The 20,171-nt window shown below is 40.7% G+C and overlaps 1 protein-coding gene and 1 non-coding gene across 2 annotated transcripts in view; one reads left to right on the forward strand and one right to left on the reverse strand.

Moving 5' to 3' along the window:
- The window catches only part of LOC127081470 (E3 ubiquitin-protein ligase SDIR1), a 97,923-nt gene that overhangs the window by 58,983 nt on the left and 18,769 nt on the right, over nucleotides 1–20,171 (reverse strand). The window lies entirely within an intron of this gene.
- LOC127088434 (small nucleolar RNA R71) lies at nucleotides 12,805–12,911 on the forward strand. The gene has a single exon (XR_007790269.1). It is a non-coding gene; the product is annotated as a small nucleolar RNA R71 (small nucleolar RNA).

Below are 20,171 nucleotides of genomic sequence, written 5' to 3' on the forward strand. Positions count from 1 at the left end.
AAGATCGGGTATTGCTGATTCTTCGGCCGGGACAGACTGAGGAGGAGGATCAATATCATAATAACCAGATGGTGTCTGAGGGTCAGATTCAGCATAAGGAATCTGGTCATCACAAATCTCATAGTCCTGGATGGATTCAGTGGATCTAGCAGGAGAGGGGGTTTCGTTCAGATTGTAGAGCCAGTTATTGCGGTTATGAACACTAGTCCTAGGATTGGGCAAGGTGAATAGGCAAAGAACTTGGTTATTAATTATAAGCTCAAACTCTTCAGACCCTAGATTTGCTATAAACATAGTGTTGAAGAGGAAGGGTATACTCATAATAGTAATGCCACAAAAAAGGCTTAAGTCAAGCATAGGCTGGCATAATCCGATAGCATTACCAATCATGGTTATCAAACTGCCTATTCGAATTGGTGCTCGTTCATCTTGGATAAGGTGGTCAAAATTTGCCAACATAAAAGTGGCACCGTTTACTGGATGGTTCTGGGACGCACAAAATATGATGAAGAGCTCATCACGTGAAACTGAGGTACTGTTTGACTTCTTCCCAAATAAGGTGTGGGTCAGGATCTTATGGAAATAACGAAAGGCCGGGTTATGTATGTTTCCAGAGAGAAACTCATGTTCCTCGGGATCGTCATTTCCAGTCAAGCTTCCCCAAAAGTGTTCAAGTTCTCTATATTCAAAAAGTTCTTCTTGGCTCACTATGAATGTATCAAGGGAGGTAGGGAAACCTAAAAGGTTGGTAAAGTCTCTAATGTTAAATTGATACTCCATGTTAAACATTCTGAACTGGATGAAACCTCTGCTTATTCCTTTTCCATGGCTGGGTAGATAGATCAGGGAGCTAAGGAACTCTAGTGTTAGTCTCCGGTAAGTGACAAAATGTCTACGGATAGGAGAGGTTTCCCACCCTATCTGACTCAACAAATACAGGACACTTTGTCTTAGTCCAAGGGAAGTCATTGCCCAGTCATCCGCATACAAACTAGACAACATCTCTCTCGTGGCTAGTTCCTCAAACCTTTGTTTCTGAGCTTTCCCTCTGAATTTGATACCCATACGGTCAATTTGTCCCATCAGGTTAATGTTAGCTAGAGAAAAGAAAAACAATAGTTTTAGTTAAGGAAAATAAAAGAAATACAAAAAGAAAGGAAAGGGAAACTAAAGTCAATGCGGTCTTCCGCCTCTTGTTCTTGGACCTGGTGATCGTTGACGGACTTCTAAGTCGTCAAATCTGCTGAACAACTCAGTGAACCGCTGATCGGTTATGGCATTCCTCGCTTCCTTTTGTTGTTGTATTTGGCGCATCATTTGCATCATTTCGAGATTCTGCGCTTGCATACCATCAATAGCATCCATGCTGTCGTCGTTGGTGGCAGGCCTTCTTCGTCGACGACGTCGTGAGGATGGACCAGCTGGATTATCGGAAGGGTTGAGCGGGACTGATTGTTGTGCAGGGGCATGATCACCTTGCTCCATTTCTTCGAACTCGTCTGTAGACGGATTTGCGTGTGAAGGCTCGGTGGCTTCGGGAGCATTCAGATCATAGAGGTGGCTGTTGTGGTTGGTGACATCTGTTAGGGCAATGTTGGGTAGAACAACGCTTGGGACTTCCTGGTTGTTCACCATAAGGTAATACCCTCCGCCTACTCTGTTCTTAATTAGGCGGCTGAACCGACAGTAGCTTATATCCATAAATATGGGAGGTAGAGATTCTAAAGTTTGGAGTCGGTCCCCTAGGTTTAAGCCAAGTGCTATGGTGGTGATTAATCCACCAATTACAAAAGGTTGACGACCTCTAGCACATAAGGTGCGGATATGATGAAATAGGAAGGAGGCGGCGTTTACTTGTGTATCTGCTGCAAAAATGCAGTGGAGGAAGAATAATTCCTTGGCGTTGACTTTGTTGTTGTTCGATCTTCCGAAAACTGTGTTTTGCAAGATGCGGATAAAGTACCGGATAGTTGGGTTATGTATATGGGAGGCAAGGAGCACATCCCAGTTGTTGGTATCTACACCGGATATTTTCCTGAAAAGGTCGAAGGCGTTTATATGCCACTGGGAGTTTGGAGGTATCCTAGGGTGGACTTGACCTTCTACAGGGAATTGTAGCATGGTGATCAATTGGTTTTGGGATAAGGAGTATTCGGTGTTGAACATACGGAAGGTTGCGGTACCGGTTAAGTACTCGTCTTCACCGGTGAGGGTGTTGTATGCATATGAGCTTAAGAATTCTAAGGTTAGGGAGGGGTAGGTAGGTTGATTATGAGTGCAAAGGAAGGTTAAATCAGCAAGGCGAAGCATCCATTCTATACCTTGAAGTAATCCTAATTGTTGTAAACAAGTTAGATCAGGATACCTGGTAGAGATGACACCTCGCTGTTGGAAACGCTCGAACTGCTCCCTTTGATAATTATCATCTTCGGATCGGAAGATGATATTTCCGAAAGCTTGGTTGCCCGCCATATCGATAAGTGGTTTGAAAGAGGTAATTAGGGGAGAAGGGAAATGAAATTGATTTTATAGAATGGTTTGTGGTGTATGAAGAAAGGTATGATGGGTATTTATAGGAAAAGATTTGGACGTTGGAAAGGGAGTGGTTGAAAAGTAAATAAATGTGGGTAAATGTGAATAAATGGGGAAGGTAAAAAGGTGGAATTGGTGTAACGGTCGTGTCTCCAACGGCTTGTAACGTTCACCTGGTCAGACGGTGTCACGCTCGTGACAGGGGCGTTACGGGCGTCACAAGCATTTGGTGTGACGACCGTAATGGATTGTGTGACGCTCGTCACACAGTCATTTTGGCATGGTTACTACTTGCGTTCTTCATAATAATTATAGTGATTTTTTTTTAATTATTTTGTTTTGCTTCAGTTTATTTTACTTGGCTATTCTGATACTTTAAATTGCCTTGCATGCTATTCTACTTTCCATAATATATATATCTTTAATAAGTTATGTAGGTAGCAACAGTAGAGAGCATTATTGATAGATATTGCATAATTCATAATAAAGTAAAATAAAACAATAGCTTCATAAAATAATCATAATGTAACATTGGAAGAAAAAAAACAAAAAATGCGAAAGGGAAACAAATACGAACATAATTTGAAATAACATTAATGAATAATCTAACTAAGACTAAATAACTAAGAAAAACAACTTTTATCCATCTGCACGATCTCTGGCCGGAGGAGCAAAGGAGTTAACACGGTGTAGCAACTCGTGAAACTGATTTGTCATACTGTTCATGTATCCCATAAATTCTTGTCCCATGTTAGCTAACTCTTCTCTGAGGGCGTCTTGTTCTGACATCAAAGCTTGAATGGCGGTGTTATAATCAGCTCCGGGCATATGATGTCAAAGATCGGGTATTGCTGATTCTTCGGCCGGGACAGACTGAGGAGGAGGATCAATATCATAATAACCAGATGGTGTCTGAGGGTCAGATTCAGCATAAGGAATCTGGTCATCACAAATCTCATAGTCCTGGATGGATTCAGTGGATCTAGCAGGAGAGGGGGTTTCGTTCAGATTGTAGAGCCAGTTATTGCGGTTATGAACACTAGTCCTAGGATTGGGCAAGGTGAATAGGCAAAGAACTTGGTTATTAATTATAAGCTCAAACTCTTCAGACCCTAGATTTGCTATAAACATAGTGTTGAAGAGGAAGGGTATACTCATAATAGTAATGCCACAAAAAAGGCTTAAGTCAAGCATAGGCTGGCATAATCCGATAGCATTACCAATCATGGTTATCAAACTGCCTATTCGAATTGGTGCTCGTTCATCTTGGATAAGGTGGTCAAAATTTGCCAACATAAAAGTGGCACCGTTTACTGGATGGTTCTGGGAAGCACAAAATATGATGAAGAGCTCATCACGTGAAACTGAGGTACTGTTTGACTTCTTCCCAAATAAGGTGTGGGTCAGGATCTTATGGAAATAACGAAAGGCCGGGTTATGTATGTTTCCAGAGAGAAACTCATGTTCCTCGGGATCGTCATTTCCAGTCAAGCTTCCCCAAAAGTGTTCAAGTTCTCTATATTCAAAAAGTTCTTCTTGGCTCACTATGAATGTATCAAGGGAGGTAGGGAAACCTAAAAGGTTGGTAAAGTCTCTAATGTTAAATTGATACTCCATGTTAAACATTCTGAACTGGATGAAACCTCTGCTTATTCCTTTTCCATGGCTGGGTAGATAGATCAGGGAGCTAAGGAACTCTAGTGTTAGTCTCCGGTAAGTGACAAAATGTCTACGGATAGGAGAGGTTTCCCACCCTATCTGACTCAACAAATACAGGACACTTTGTCTTAGTCCAAGGGAAGTCATTGCCCAGTCATCCGCATACAAACTAGACAGCATCTCTCTCGTGGCTAGTTCCTCAAACCTTTGTTTCTGAGCTTTCCCTCTGAATTTGATACCCATACGGTCAATTTGTCCCATCAGGTTAATGTTAGCTAGAGAAAAGAAAAACAATAGTTTTAGTTAAGGAAAATAAAAGAAATACAAAAAGAAAGGAAAGGGAAACTAAAGTCAATGCGGTCTTCCGCCTCTTGTTCTTGGACCTGGTGATCGTTGACGGACTTCTAAGTCGTCAAATCTGCTGAACAACTCAGTGAACCGCTGATCGGTTATGGCATTCCTCGCTTCCTTTTGTTGTTGTATTTGGCGCATCATTTGCATCATTTCGAGATTCTGCGCTTGCATACCATCAATAGCATCCATGCTGTCGTCGTTGGTGGCAGGCCTTCTTCGTCGACGACGTCGTGAGGATGGACCAGCTGGATTATCGGAAGGGTTGAGCGGGACTGATTGTTGTGCAGGGGCATGATCACCTTGCTCCATTTCTTCGAACTCGTCTGTAGACGGATTTGCGTGTGAAGGCTCGGTGGCTTCGGGAGCATTCAGATCATAGAGGTGGCTGTTGTGGTTGGTGACATCTGTTAGGGCAATGTTGGGTAGAACAACGCTTGGGACTTCCTGGTTGTTCACCATAAGGTAATACCCTCCGCCTACTCTGTTCTTAATTAGGCGGCTGAACCGACAGTAGCTTATATCCATAAATATGGGAGGTAGAGATTCTAAAGTTTGGAGTCGGTCCCCTAGGTTTAAGCCAAGTGCTATGGTGGTGATTAATCCACCAATTACAAAAGGTTGACGACCTCTAGCATATAAGGTGCGGATATGATGAAATAGGAAGGAGGCGGTGTTTACTTGTGTATCTGCTGCAAAAATGCAGTGGAGGAAGAATAATTCCTTGGCGTTGACTTTGTTGTTGTTCGATCTTCCGAAAACTGTGTTTTGCAAGATGCGGATAAAGTACCGGATAGTTGGGTTATGTATATGGGAGGCAAGGAGCACATCCCAGTTGTTGGTATCTACACCGGATATTTTCCTGAAAAGGTCGAAGGCGTTTATATGCCACTGGGAGTTTGGAGGTATCCTAGGGTGGACTTGACCTTCTACAGGGAATTGTAGCATGGTGATCAATTGGTTTTGGGATAAGGAGTATTCGGTGTTGAACATACGGAAGGTTGCGGTACCGGTTAAGTACTCGTCTTCACCGGTGGGGGTGTTGTATGCATATGAGCTTAAGAATTCTAAGGTTAGGGAGGGGTAGGTAGGTTGATTATGAGTGCAAAGGAAGGTTAAATCAGCAAGGCGAAGCATCCATTCTATACCTTGAAGTAATCCTAATTGTTGTAAACAAGTTAGATCAGGATACCTGGTAGAGATGACACCTCGCTGTTGGAAACGCTCGAACTGCTCCCTTTGATAATTATCATCTTCGGATCGGAAGATGATATTTCCGAAAGCTTGGTTGCCCGCCATATCGATAAGTGGTTTGAAAGAGGTAATTAGGGGAGAAGGGAAATGAAATTGATTTTATAGAATGGTTTGTGGTGTATGAAGAAAGGTATGATGGGTATTTATAGGAAAAGATTTGGACGTTGGAAAGGGAGTGGTTGAAAAGTAAATAAATGTGGGTAAATGTGAATAAATGGGGAAGGTAAAAAGGTGGAATTGGTGTAACGGTCGTGTCTCCAACGGCTTGTAACGTTCACCTGGTCAGACGGTGTCACGCTCGTGACAGGGGCGTTACGGGCGTCACAAGCATTTGGTGTGACGACCGTAATGGATTGTGTGACGCTCGTCACACAGTCATTTTGGCATGGTTACTACTTGCGTTCTTCATAATAATTATAGTGATTTTTTTTTAATTATTTTGTTTTGCTTCGGTTTATTTTACTTGGCTATTCTGATACTTTAAATTGCCTTGCATGCTATTCTACTTTCCATAATATATATATCTTTAATAAGTTATGTAGGTAGCAACAGTAGAGAGCATTATTGATAGATATTGCATAATTCATAATAAAGTAAAATAAAACAATAGCTTCATAAAATAATCATAATGTAACATTGGAAGAAAAAAAACAAAAAATGCGAAAGGGAAACAAATACGAACATAATTTGAAATAACATTAATGAATAATCTAACTAAGACTAAATAACTAAGAAAAACAACTTTTATCCATCTGCACGATCTCTGGCCGGAGGAGCAAAGGAGTTAACACGGTGTAGCAACTCGTGAAACTGATTTGTCATACTGTTCATGTATCCCATAAATTCTTGTCCCATGTTAGCTAACTCTTCTCTGAGGGCGTCTTGTTCTGACATCAAAGCTTGAATGGCGGTGTTATAATCAGCTCCGGGCATATGATGTCAAAGATCGGGTATTGCTGATTCTTCGGCCGGGACAGACTGAGGAGGAGGATCAATATCATAATAACCAGATGGTGTCTGAGGGTCAGATTCAGCATAAGGAATCTGGTCATCACAAATCTCATAGTCCTGGATGGATTCAGTGGATCTAGCAGGAGAGGGGGTTTCGTTCAGATTGTAGAGCCAGTTATTGCGGTTATGAACACTAGTCCTAGGATTGGGCAAGGTGAATAGGCAAAGAACTTGGTTATTAATTATAAGCTCAAACTCTTCAGACCCTAGATTTGCTATAAACATAGTGTTGAAGAGGAAGGGTATACTCATAATAGTAATGCCACAAAAAAGGCTTAAGTCAAGCATAGGCTGGCATAATCCGATAGCATTACCAATCATGGTTATCAAACTGCCTATTTGAATTGGTGCTCGTTCATCTTGGATAAGGTGGTCAAAATTTGCCAACATAAAAGTGGCACCGTTTACTGGATGGTTCTGGGAAGCACAAAATATGATAAAGAGCTCATCACGTGAAACTGAGGTACTGTTTGACTTCTTCCCAAATAAGGTGTGGGTCAGGATCTTATGGAAATAACGAAAGGCTGGGTTATGTATGTTTCCAGAGAGAAACTCATGTTCCTCGGGATCGTCATTTCCAGTCAAGCTTCCCCAAAAGTGTTCAAGTTCTCTATATTCAAAAAGTTCTTCTTGGCTCACTGTGAATGTATCAAGGGAGGTAGGGAAACCTAAAAGGTTGGTAAAGTCTCTAATGTTAAATTGATACTCCATGTTAAACATTCTGAACTGGATGAAACCTTTGCTTATTCCTTTTCCATGGCTGGGTAGATAGATCAGGGAGCTAAGGAACTCTAGTGTTAGTCTCCGGTAAGTGACAAAATGTCTACGGATAGGAGAGGTTTCCCACCCTATCTGACTCAACAAATACAGGACACTTTGTCTTAGTCCAAGGGCAGTCATTGCCCAGTCATCAGCATACAAACTAGACAGTATCTCTCTCATGGCTAGTTCCTCAAACCTTTGTTTCTGAGCTTTCCCTCTGAATTTGATACCCATACGGTCAATTTGTCCCATCAGGTTAATGTTAGATAGAGAAAAGAAAAACAATAGTTTTAGTTAGGATTTGGCCAAATGCCGAAAGAAGAAGAGAAAAGTTTTTAATAAAGTAAAATAAATTAAGAACGAATACTAAATAAAATTTAAAAGAATAATTAAGGAAGAAATGAAAATATAAATATTTGTGGGTTATCTCCCACTAAGAGCTTTGTTTAATGTCGCAAGCTCGACATAAAAACTATCAATTATAATCTATAAATTCTGGAGGCATTTCGTCTAAGTGCAAGACTTGCGAATCTTCATTGTTTTCTGCATAGTGATAATGTTTTAGACGTTGCCCGTTTACGGTAAAGGGTTCCATAGATTTGCCTTTAATTTCTACCGCTCCACTGGGAAAGACATTGGTGATTTGGAAAGGACCTGACCATCTAGATTGTAGTTTTCCCGGGAATAACTTTAGCCTAGAGTTAAATAAAAGGACTGTATCGCCTTGTTTGAAGATTTTCCTTGATATGCGCTTGTCATGCCATTGTTTTGTTCTTTCCTTGTAGATTCTGGCATTTTCGTAAGCGTCTCTTCTGAGTTCCTCTAATTCGCTTATATCAAGGATTCTTTTTTCACTGGCGGCCTTATAGTTTAAATTTAGATTTTTAATAGCCCAATAGGCTTTATGTTCTAATTCTACTGGGAGGTGACAGGATTTTCCATAAATGAGCTTAAATGGGGTTGTCCCTATGGGAGTTTTGTAAGCAGTTCGATAAGCCCATATAGCTTCTGGTAATTTCAATGACCAGTCTTTCCTTGAGGTGGCGACTGTTTTTTCTAATATATGTTTGATTTCTCTGTTAGACACTTCCATTTGCCCACTGGTTTGAGGGTGGTAAGGTGTCGCTACTCTATGCCTTACGCCATACTTAAATAGTAGTTTTTCGAGTACCTTGGATATGAAATGCGATCCACCATCACTGACTACTATTCTTGGGACACCAGACCTTGGAAATATTATATTCTTAAAGAGTCTAGTTACTACTCGTGTGTCGTTTGCTGGAGAAGCTATAGCTTCAATCCATTTCGATACGTAGTCGACTGCCACGAGTATGTATTTGTTACCGAAAGAGGATGGAAAAGGTCTCATGAAGTCTATTCCCCACACGTCGAAAATCTCTACTTCCAAAACGCCCTTTTGTGGCATCTCGTCACGTCTAGATATGTTTCCTGTGCGTTGACATCTATCACATTTCTTAATAGCTGCATGTACATCCTTCCATATATTTGGCCAATAAAAACCGGCTTGTAGGATTTTAGAGCAGGTCTTGGATGTACTTGCATGTCCACCATAAGGAGCGGAGTGACAGTGTTGGATTATATTTTCTACCTCTTCTTCGAGTATACACCGACGGAAAATACCATCGGGGCCTTTTTTAAAAAGTAAGGGGTCATCCCAGTAATAGTATTTCATGTCATAGAAGAATCGTTTCTTCTGCTGGTAGGATAAAGTAGGTGGAACTATTCCGGCAGCTAAATAATTGACGAGATCAGCGTACCATGGTGTAACAGATATAGCTAAGGTGGTTTCTACCTATTTATCAGCGTTATTTTCTTCCAAAGTAGCTATAAGTTTATCGTACGAGAAATCATCGTTAATTGATGTTCTTTCCGGTTCAAGGTTCTCAAGTCTAGAGAGGTGATCTGCTACTACATTTTCAGTTCCTTTCTTGTCTTTGATTTCCAAATCGAACTCTTGTAGCAACAGGATCCACCTTAGGAGTCTAGGTTTAGCATCCTTTTTTGTTAAGAGGTATTTGATAGCACCGTGGTCAGTGTAAATGACTATTTTGACTCCGACCAAGTAAGAACGAAATTTATCTAGCGCAAATACTACTGCTAGAAGTTCTTTCTCGGTTGTGGCGTAATTCATTTGTGCTTCATCTAGAGTTCTACTTGCGTAATATATAACGTGAAGCTTTTTATCCTTTCGTTGTCCTAAAACAGCACCTACAGCGTAATCACTGGCATCACACATTATTTCGAATGGTTCGTTCCAATCTGGTGTCTGCATTATGGGCGCGGAGATCAGTGCTTGTTTAAGCGTTTTAAATGCTTCAAAACATTTATTGTCGAATATGAATTCGGCATCCTTCATCAATAGCCCGGTTAAAGGTTTAGTTATTTTAGAGAAGTCGTTAATGAATCGTCGGTAAAAACCGGCATGTCCTAAGAAGCTTCGTACTTCTCTCACAGTTTTCGGGGGTTGAAGGTTTTTCGATTACCTCTATTTTGGCTTTGTCTACTTCAATTCCTCTGTTCGAGATGATGTGTCCTAAAACGATTCCTTCTTGTACCATAAAGTGGCATTTTTCCCAATTAAGTACTAGGTTTACTTTTACACATCGCTCTAGAACTCTTTCTAGGTTTTCAAGGCATTCTTCAAAGCTTTGTCCGCATACGGAAAAGTCATCCATAAATACTTCCATGCTGTTTTCGAGAAAATCGGCGAATATTGCCATCATGCATCTTTGGAAGGTTGCAGGAGCATTACACAAGCCAAACGGCATTCGTCTATAAGCGAAGGTACCAAAAGGACACGTGAACGTTGTCTTTTCTTGGTCATCAGGATGAATCGGTATTTGAAAGAAGCCTGAATAACCGTCTAGATAAAAGAAATGAGAATGTTTTGCTAATCGTTCTAACATCTGGTCAATGAATGGTAAAGGGAAATGATCTTTTCGGGTTGCTTTGTTTAGTTTCCTATAGTCAATGCACATTCTCCATCCCGATTCGATTCGTTTGGTTATAATTTCTCCTTTTTCATTTTCAATAACTGTTATACCGCCTTTCTTTGGTACTACGTGTACAGGACTAACCCATTTGCTATCAGATATAGGATATATGATACCTGCCTCTAATAACTTGGTTATTTCCTTCTTCACTACCTCACTCAGGATCGGGTTTAGTCTCCTCTGATGTTCCCTAGAAGTTTTACAGTCTTCTTCTAGCATGATGCGGTGCATACAAATAGAAGGACTTATTCCTTTAAGATCGGTGATGTTGTATCCTAGTGCGGTTGGATACTTTCTTAAGATATGCAGGAGTTTTTCTATTTCGAGTCTTCCTAGGTCTGCATTACCTATCACTGGTCGTTCAAGTTCTAAGTCTAGGAATTCATATCTCAGATTTTTGGGAAGTGTTTTCAGGTCTAGGGTTGGTTTCTTAAGGCATTGCGTAGGGTCCGGTGTTATTGCTAAACATTGGTTAAGTTTGTCTTCTACAAGATAGTCAGATGATTTGTCTTTTTCTAACTCTGTTTCTTTTATGCATTCATCGATGATATCCATGAAGTAACATGAATCTTTTATTGTAGGTGCTTTCAAAAATTGGGAAAGAATGAACTCAATTTTCTCTTCTCCTACTTCGAAAGTGAGTCGTCCTCGTTTTACGTCTATGATTGCACCGACAGTTGCTAAGAACGGTATTCCCAGTATAATGGGTGTAACTTCGTCTTCTCTAATGTCCATAATTATAAAATCGGTTGGAATGTAAAATTGACCTATGCGCACGGGAACGTTTTCAAGAATTCCTATAGGATATCTAATGGAACGATCTGCTAGTTGCACAGACATTTTAGTTGGTCTTAATTCTCCCATTTCCAGTTTCTTGCATATGGATAAAGGCATAACACTAATACCGACTCCTAAATCGCATAAGGCTTTGTCAATGACAAATTTTCCTATGTGACAGGGTATAGAGAAACTACCCGAGTCTTTAAGTTTAGGAGGCATATTCTGGATTATAGTGCTACATTCAGCAGTGAGTGTAACAGTTTCGCTATCTTCAAGTTTCCTTTTATTAGAAAGAATTTCTTTTAAGAACTTGGCATATGAGGGCATCTGCGTAATAGCTTCTGTAAACGGAATTGTGACATTTAATTGTTTCAGTAGGTCAACAAATTTTTTAAATTGGCCCGCATCTTTGGTTTTAATAAGCCTTTGAGGGTAAGGGATAGGTGGTTTATAAGGTGGTGGAGGTACATAAGGTTCCTTCTTTTCTACGGTTTCCTTATTACTCTCTTCCTTTTCCTTAGGTTTATTTTCTTCCTCAGTTGACTTTTCAGAGTTTTGGTTTTCTATCCTTGGGTCAGACGGTCCTTCCACTTCCGTTCCACTTCTCAGTATGATTGCATGAGCGTGGCTTCTCGGGTTAGGTTGGGGTTGTCCAGGAAATGTACCAGTTGGGGCAGCAGTAGGCGCTTGTTGTTGAGCTACTTGTGATATTTGCGTTTCCAGCATTTTGTTATGGGTAGCCAGGGCATCTACTTTACTTGCTAGTTGTTTAATTTGTTCGCCAATGTGTACATTCTGGTTTAAGAAATGTTTATTGGTTTGCTGTTGAGAGGCTATAAAGTTTTCCATCATGATTTCCAAGTTGGATTTCCTAGGGGCGTTATTGTTAGGTGTAGATGGGATCGGCTTTTGATATCCCGGAGGTATAGTTGGGGCTTGATTCGGAGATTGTCCATGTGCGTATAAAGAATTATTACTCTTATATGAAAAATTTGGATGATTCTTCCAGTTTGAGTTATAGGTATGCGAGTAGGGGCTTCCTTGAGCATAGTTCCCTTGCTCCGCTTGGATTCCTGTTAGGAGTTGACAATCTGCAGGAGTGTGACCTTGGATTCCACAGACTTCGCAATTCTGGGTTATGGCAACCACGGTGGTTGGAGGTGATACATTTAAACTTTCAATTTTCTGGACCAGAGCATCCACTTTTGCATTAACATGATCAAGGTTACTTATCTCGTACATGCTAGTTTTCGTTTGAGGTTTTTCTACCATTGTTCGTTCGCTTCCCCACTGATAGTGGTTTTGGGCCATGCTTTCGATAAGTTGGTAAGCATCAGCATAAGGTTTGTTCATTAGTGCACCACCTGCGGCGGCGTCTATTGTTAACCTCGTGTTGTACAAGAGACCATTATAGAAGGTATGAATTACTAACCAGTCCTCTAAACCATGGTGTGGACAAAGTCTCATCATATCTTTGTATCTTTCCCATGCTTCGAAAAGAGACTCGTTATCTTTCTGTTTAAATCCATTTATTTGGGCTCTTAACATAGTTGTTTTGCTCGGCGGAAAATATCGAGCAAGGAAGACTTTCTTTAACTCGTTCCATGTGGTGACTGAGTTGGAAGGAAGAGACTGGAGCCATCTTCTAGCGCTATCTCTTAACGAGAAAGGAAAAGGACGAAGTCGAATTGCCTCTGAAGTGACACCGTTAGCTTTAACAGTATGAGTGTATTGTACAAATACGGATAAATGAAGGTTTGGATCCTCTGTAGGATTTCCAGAGAATTGGTTTTGTTGCACTGCCTGCAATAGTGAAGGTTTAAGTTCGAAGTTGTTTGCTTCGATTGCGGGTGGAGCAATACTCGAATGCGGCTCATCTTGCGATGGAGAAGCGTAATCTCGAAGAGCACGAGCTGGTTCTGCCATCTCGGGTATCGGCGAAGGAAGAAGATTCTTGAGATCAGGAAGTTCGACAGGAGGGAGATTGTTTGCAGCACGGTATTCCCGAATTCGTCGTAAGACTCGGAGATATAGTTCGATATCGTTGATTCGTAAGTAGAACGGCTCGCCTTGTGAGCGAGTATGTGGCATACAAATCAACGAAAGAAAGAAAAGAAAAAAATAAGCCTTAGTCTCTACAGCGTAACAGAAGACTTACGATATCGACTAAATAAAAGTCCCCGGCAACGGCGCCAAAAACTTGATCGCGACTTTATGAGTCGAATTAGGGGTACAAACTGCAAGTGCACAGTTCTATCGCGTAGTTTTAAAAGATATCGATCCCACAGGGACTTATGAACCGATATACCGTTTTCTAAGGTTACTTCGTAAAGCTAAGGCGGATGATACTTTGATTGTTTGGGGGAAAAGTTAAAACTAAAATAAGATCTAAATTAAATATCAAATAAGCGGATATCGGTATGTAGTTCGTCGTAATTAGGGAATCAATTCTTCGTTGGTTTCTTAGTTTTAAAATAAATCCTTTCGGTAGACACTATTGGTTAAAAGTCTTATCTCAAACTCTCGCTCTGTTGAGTAAACTATGATTTTATATTAACGTAGCTGTCACTTATTAGTTAAGTCCAAAATCACTTTTTGAAAACAATAGAATCCGTAGAAACTCTTTTTAAGAAAACACTAACCGTTTAAACACCCTTGTCTCAAACTCTCGCTCTATTGACTTAGATTATATGATTAAATTCAAATGCTTAACTCTCATCCTCACATTTAACCTTTAAAAATACTTTTTGAAAAAGATTAGAATTTAATTAACTCTAAAAATTGTTTTCGCCCTGATCTAGAATTAATGTCCAATTTACACTGTCCAGTTAAAAACTCAAACTCTCGTTCTATTGGTTTTAACTTCTTTATGTCTTTTACTTTCGTATAAAAACCTCGTTATTAGACCTGTAAATTGAGACCGTAAAAAGAGTGATTTTATTTTTAAATGTAATTAAACCAACTTAGTTTTGATTCCTTCATTCCGCTTACTTTACATACCGATACCTAAATAAATTAGCCAGACATACTAAACAGATCTAAATAATCAGCATGCATAAACAATTCCATCTCAGGCAAATAATATAAATAAATAGTAAAACAAAGCATATATAAATTCAAACAATAATTAAAGAACCTGAGTAATTAAATAGCAGTCTTGAACAATCCACCACAGACCGGTTGGATTTGTTCTTGAATTCTTCAATCGGGCAGGAAAATAAAAGTGAAGGAATAAAAAAATCTTGGGTCTAACGTAAGGTTAGATCTAGTAAAAGATACACAATAGTTTCCGGTGTAGAAACTATTGTGCGAAAAAGAATTAATTAAATGCTGAAAGCTTAACTGGAAAAGAAAATAAAAATAGAAACTGCAATTAAAAGCAAAAACAGTAAAGGAAAAATAATGGTATGTTGCACGGTTGGAAGAAGAAAATTGAACGAAGTGGCTGAACTCTCCCGCAGGGTTTGCAAAGCCAATATTTATACTGGTCACTTTGTTGTAACGGTTTCTAAAATTCTTCCGTTCACGTTCAATGTTCAAGCGTAACAATAGGCCTCAACGTCTTTGTTGCGCTTCTGAAGCCAAAAAATATAGGAGACTGGTGTGACGTCCGTCACACCATGTGTTACGCTCGTAATACAAGTGGGTAGAGCGTGACGCTCGTCACAGGCGCAGCGCTTGTGCTTTTGGGCTGGGCTTTGGCTTCTGATATTTGCTTCCTTTCATTCCTTTTTCACCTCCTTTTCTTCCTTTTTCACTTGTGCTTCAAATAAGCTACCTGAGATAAATAGAAAGAAAATACAGAGTAATATCGAATAAAATGAAATAAATTGAAGTAAATATTAATATAATTTAATTAAATTGAGTCCTAGAATGTTATATCATTTCATGTTATCAGTGGGTCAAGGAAAGAGTTGGGACTTTGTTGCTACCATATGACCGGATGGAACCATTACAGGGGCAACCGCCTTTGATCCTTTCTGAGAGTGTGCCTGCTGAATATTACAAACAAGCCTTAATGGAGAATCGCCAGTTGAAAGAAAATGAACAAGAGATCAAAATGGAGCTTTACAAAGCAAAAGCTGATAGGCTGAATTTGGCTCATAAACTCAAAGGAGTGCAAGGTGAAAGTTCTAGTAGATCAAGAAACAAAAAGAGGTCCTATGATGAGATAGAAACAATGTTGGATGAAGAACACCATGAACGCTTGAGATTACAAAAAGCGGAAGCCAATTACAAAAAGAAGATACGAGACTTGGAAAGACAGCTTAAGGACAAAAATACTCAGTTGAAGAAAGAGGTAGATCTGAGGCATGCAGCAGAGAGCCAGCTCAGAGGAAGTGACATCCGTGCATCTCATTTTCGAGAGGAAGTTGTTGAACTCAGGGTGCAACTGAAAGAGAAGCTCACCCCTCTACCTGAGTGTTCAGAGTGTGACTGATTGATGGATCAGTGTCAGTATTTGAAGACTTTCATTCCTGAAGGACGACTCCCCTAGTTTGTCTTGTCGTTCATTTTGAGAATCACCTCCAGGATTGTTGGATGGGATTCCTTGTTCTACACTGATGAACTGAATCTTTGCTTGAACTATGTTTGTATGAACCTTATTTCTTATGTCTCTGGATGAGATTATTGATGTTTCACTTTTGCTTTCCGTCCAGTGTATGGTGTTTCTTTGTTGTTTATGTTCCACTTTCGGGCGCAGGTTGCCATTTTTCAAAGGTGGGCGAGACTCTTGAATACCTGAGAAATGATAAAACATAGCATACGCATCATACACATATCATTCTTGCATCATTACAAGTGTTCTTGAAGAGGATTTCTCATTCTGGTTCCCGTTTCAGGAAGAATTGTTGAGCATCGTCCGCATCGTTATGCAACAAGGCAGAATCAACAGAGGATCATGGATCAAGTTCAAGCAGAACTAGCAGAGATGAGGACCAACATGGCCCAATTCATGAGTATGATGCAAGGGGTAGTGCAAGGGCAAGAGGAACTCCGAGCCTTGGCCCAGAGACAAGAAACTGTGATTCCCCCTGTAGGTCAGAATCTGCCAGAAGGAGCCCCTGTCAATGACACCGCTGCTGCTACCGGCCCTGTCAACAACTATGCTACTGGTGACGAATTGTGTGGTATTAGAATCGATGGACAACCCATCATTACAGAGGTTTCTAATGCTCGAGCGGCACGTGCTCCAGTTCACCATCCTTCTCATTTGGTTGACAAGCAAGAAGATATGTTCACTATTCCCAGTGATGATGATGAATTTGGAAAGGCGGAAGAGAGAGATAGAAAGGTTGACGCCCTTGCTGAAAAGATTCGCGCCATGGAGTGCCAGAATTCTTTGGGATTTGATGTTACTAATATGGGTTTAGTTGATGGTTTGAGGATCCCGCACAAGTTCAAAGCGCCACCTTTCGACAAATACAATGACACTTCTTGTCCCCGAACTCATGTGCAAGCTTACTACCAGAAGATATCCGCTTATACTGATGATGAAAAAATGTGGATGTACTTTTTCTAAGACAGCTTGTCTAGAGCCTCTTTGGATTGGTACATGGACTTGAGAAAAGAATTTGTCAGAAGCTGGAGAGAGTTAGGTGAAGCTTTTCTGAGGCAATATAAGCATAACATGGACATGGCTCCGAGAAGAACCCAGTTGCAGAGTTTGTTTCAAAATACCGGTGAGAGTTTCAAGGAAAACGCCCAGAGGTTGCGTGAACTGGCTGCGAGAGTACAACCTCCGATGTTGGAGAGAGAATTGACTGATATGTTCATTGGAATCCTGCAAGGTGTATTCATGGATCATATGGGAAGTTGCCCGTTTGGTAGTTTTTCGGATGTTGTGATTTGTGGAGAAAGAACTGAAAGTCTTATCAAAGTGGGAAAAATTCAAGACCCTGGTTCTTCAAGTTCTTCAAGTGCTAAGAAACCATTTTCAGGGGCACCCAGAAGGAGAGAGGGTGAGACAAATGCTATACATAATCAGAGAAATGGAAACAAAGGACAACAATACCGTCAAGTTGCTGTTGTGACTATTCCAGCAACCCAACCTCAACAACAACAAAGAGGAAAACCACAACAACAACAACAACGCCAATTCCAACCAAGACAAAGAGCACCAGATCGTCATTTTGATCTGTTGCCAATGACTTACGCTAAATTACTCCCTGAACTGCTCAGGTTAAAGTTTGTTGAACTTCGCACTATGGCTCCATTAACAAGGATTCCCGCGGGTTATGATGCTAATGTCCGTTGTGATTTTCATTCTGGTGTGCCAGGGCACCACATCGAGAATTGTCGGGCTTTTCACCATAAAGTTCAAGATTTGATTGATGCCAAGACGATTAACTTTGCTCCTACTCCGAATGTGGTGAATAATCCTATGCCTCAGCATGGAGGGTCCAGAGTAAATGGTGTGGAAGATGGGGAAAATTTGAACTTGGTAGTCGGTATTAATGATGTTCAGACTTCGTTATTTGTAGTGAAGGAACGTCTGCTTAGAGAGGGGGTATTCCCAGGATGTGATAAGAATTGTTCAGATTGTGGTAATCATGAAAACGGCTGTGTGAAATTGAAAGAAGGTATCCAGGAATTGATGAATGCAGGTTGTTTATAGTTTGATCGAGTAGTGAAAGACCGTGAAGAGGTATCGACTGTTACCATTTACTTTACACTGTCAGAAGGTCCTGTACGTTCTCCAAGAACTATTAGTGCGCCTGTGACTATTGGTACTCCTGTGACTGTAGCTGCGCTCGTGACCGTATCTGCTCCGGTGACTGTTGGTGTTCCCGTTATTAATGCTCCAGTAACTATCAGTACTCCTACCACCATTACTGCTTCTAGTGGAAGACTTTTTGAGAATATTAGAGCAATTCCGTGGCAATATGACAATGCTTTTTGCAGAAATAGAAGACCAGAGAATCAGACCAAATCAGTAAATCATACTCCAGTGATGATTGGTTCGTCAAATAAGACTCCAGTAACAGTTGGTTCGGATGTGGGTAATGTGGGAGGACCCGAAGGATTTACGAGAAGTGGTCGTTTGTTTGTACCACAGGTTCCGAAGGATAACAATGCTGAGGCTCTTGGTAGGACAAAAGGAAAACAAGCTGTAGTTGAAGAAGGACCAGTGCGAAAGGAAGTGCCCGATAGTTCTTTTGAGGAGGACGTGGAGGAATTTATGAGAATTATCAAGAAAAGTGATTACAAGATCGTGGATCAGTTGAACCAGACACCGTTAAAAATCTCTATTCCCTCTCTGTTGATGTGTTCCAAGGCACATCGTAACGCCCTGTTGAAAATGTTGAATATGGCTTATGTGCCTCAAGAGATTTCTATTAACCAGCTTGAAGGTGTTATTGCAAATGTTAACACTAGACATGGTTTGGGATTCACGGATCTAGACTTGACACCTGAGGGTCGCAAGCACAATAGAGCTCTGCATATCACGATGGAATGCAAAGGCACGGTTCTGTCGCATGTTTTGGTTGATACCGGTTCTTCTTTGAATGTGCTGCCCAAAAAGGCCCTGAGTAAGCTTGATGCCGAAGGGGTTGTTCTCACACCAAGTGATCTTGTTGTCCGTGCTTTTGATGGATCCAAGCGATCAGTTTTTGGTGAAGTCACGTTGCCTGTGAAGATCGGCCCAGAAGTGTTCAATATTGTCTTCTATGGGATGGATATTCAAACCAGCATATAGTTGTCTGTTGGGGCTTCCTTGGATACATGGAGCCGGAGCAGTTTCTTCGACTCTCCACCAAAAGCTAAAATATGTGTGGGATGGTCAGGTTGTGACTGTGTGCAGCGAAGAGGACATCTTTGTGAGCCATTTATCCTCCTTCAAATATGTGGAGATGGATGGCGAAATTCATGAAACTCTATGTCAAGCTTTTGAGACTGTCAGTATTAAGAAGGTGGCTTTTGTTGAACAGAAGAAACCAGGTACCTCGATTGCGTCCTATAAACAAGCTCTGGAGGTCATTCATTCAGGTAACGCGGAAGGCTGGGGCAAGGTGATTGATGTGCTCGTAAAAGAAGACATGTTTGGCATTGGTTATAAGTTTTTTCAATCATCAGAGCAGAGCGTCCAGAATCAGAAAGGGTCGTGTACTTTCACTAGTGCTGGATTGATGAATCACGGGGATGTCTTTGCAACAGACAATGAAGATGGTGACAGTGATTATGATATGGATAATTGGGTGCGCCCATGTGCTCCAGGGGAGAAGATCAACAACTGGACTGCTGAAGAAATAGTCCAAGTTACTCTTCAGACAGAGTAATTTTCTTTTGTTTTTCATTTTGCATGAAAGCCCTACGCTCTGCCCAAGGCGTAGTGGTTCATTGTAGGTCCACATCATGTTTTAAATTTTCAATGATTATCATCAATAAAGGACGTTTTGCAATCAAATTTGTGTTCATTGTCTTTCTGTTTTTATTACTTTCATTTTCAAAACAATAAAAATGGCTCATTTTCAATGTTTTTTGTGACTTCCTTGAACCCTTTTCTAAAATAAAGCATGAAACATCATTCGTGCAGAATTGATCTTGCGGATTCCATTTAAAACAGTTCTGTTATGGCTTAGTATGACTTCGATAATCCCATTTACCAAGCCGAATAGGAGAGTGAAGAAGATTGTGAACTCCCCAAGGAATTGGCCAGACTATTGAAACAGGAGGAAAGGGTCATTCATCCTCATCAGGAAGAGTTAGAAGTCATTAACCTCGGTACTGAGGACGCAAAGAAAGAGATCAAGATAGGGGATGCTTTAGAGGAAAAGGTCAAGAGATGGCTGATTGAAATGCTGC

The sequence above is a fragment of the Lathyrus oleraceus genome, chromosome 5 (assembly GCF_024323335.1).
Source record: "Lathyrus oleraceus cultivar Zhongwan6 chromosome 5, CAAS_Psat_ZW6_1.0, whole genome shotgun sequence".
In the NCBI taxonomy this organism is placed as follows: domain Eukaryota; kingdom Viridiplantae; phylum Streptophyta; class Magnoliopsida; order Fabales; family Fabaceae; genus Lathyrus; species Lathyrus oleraceus.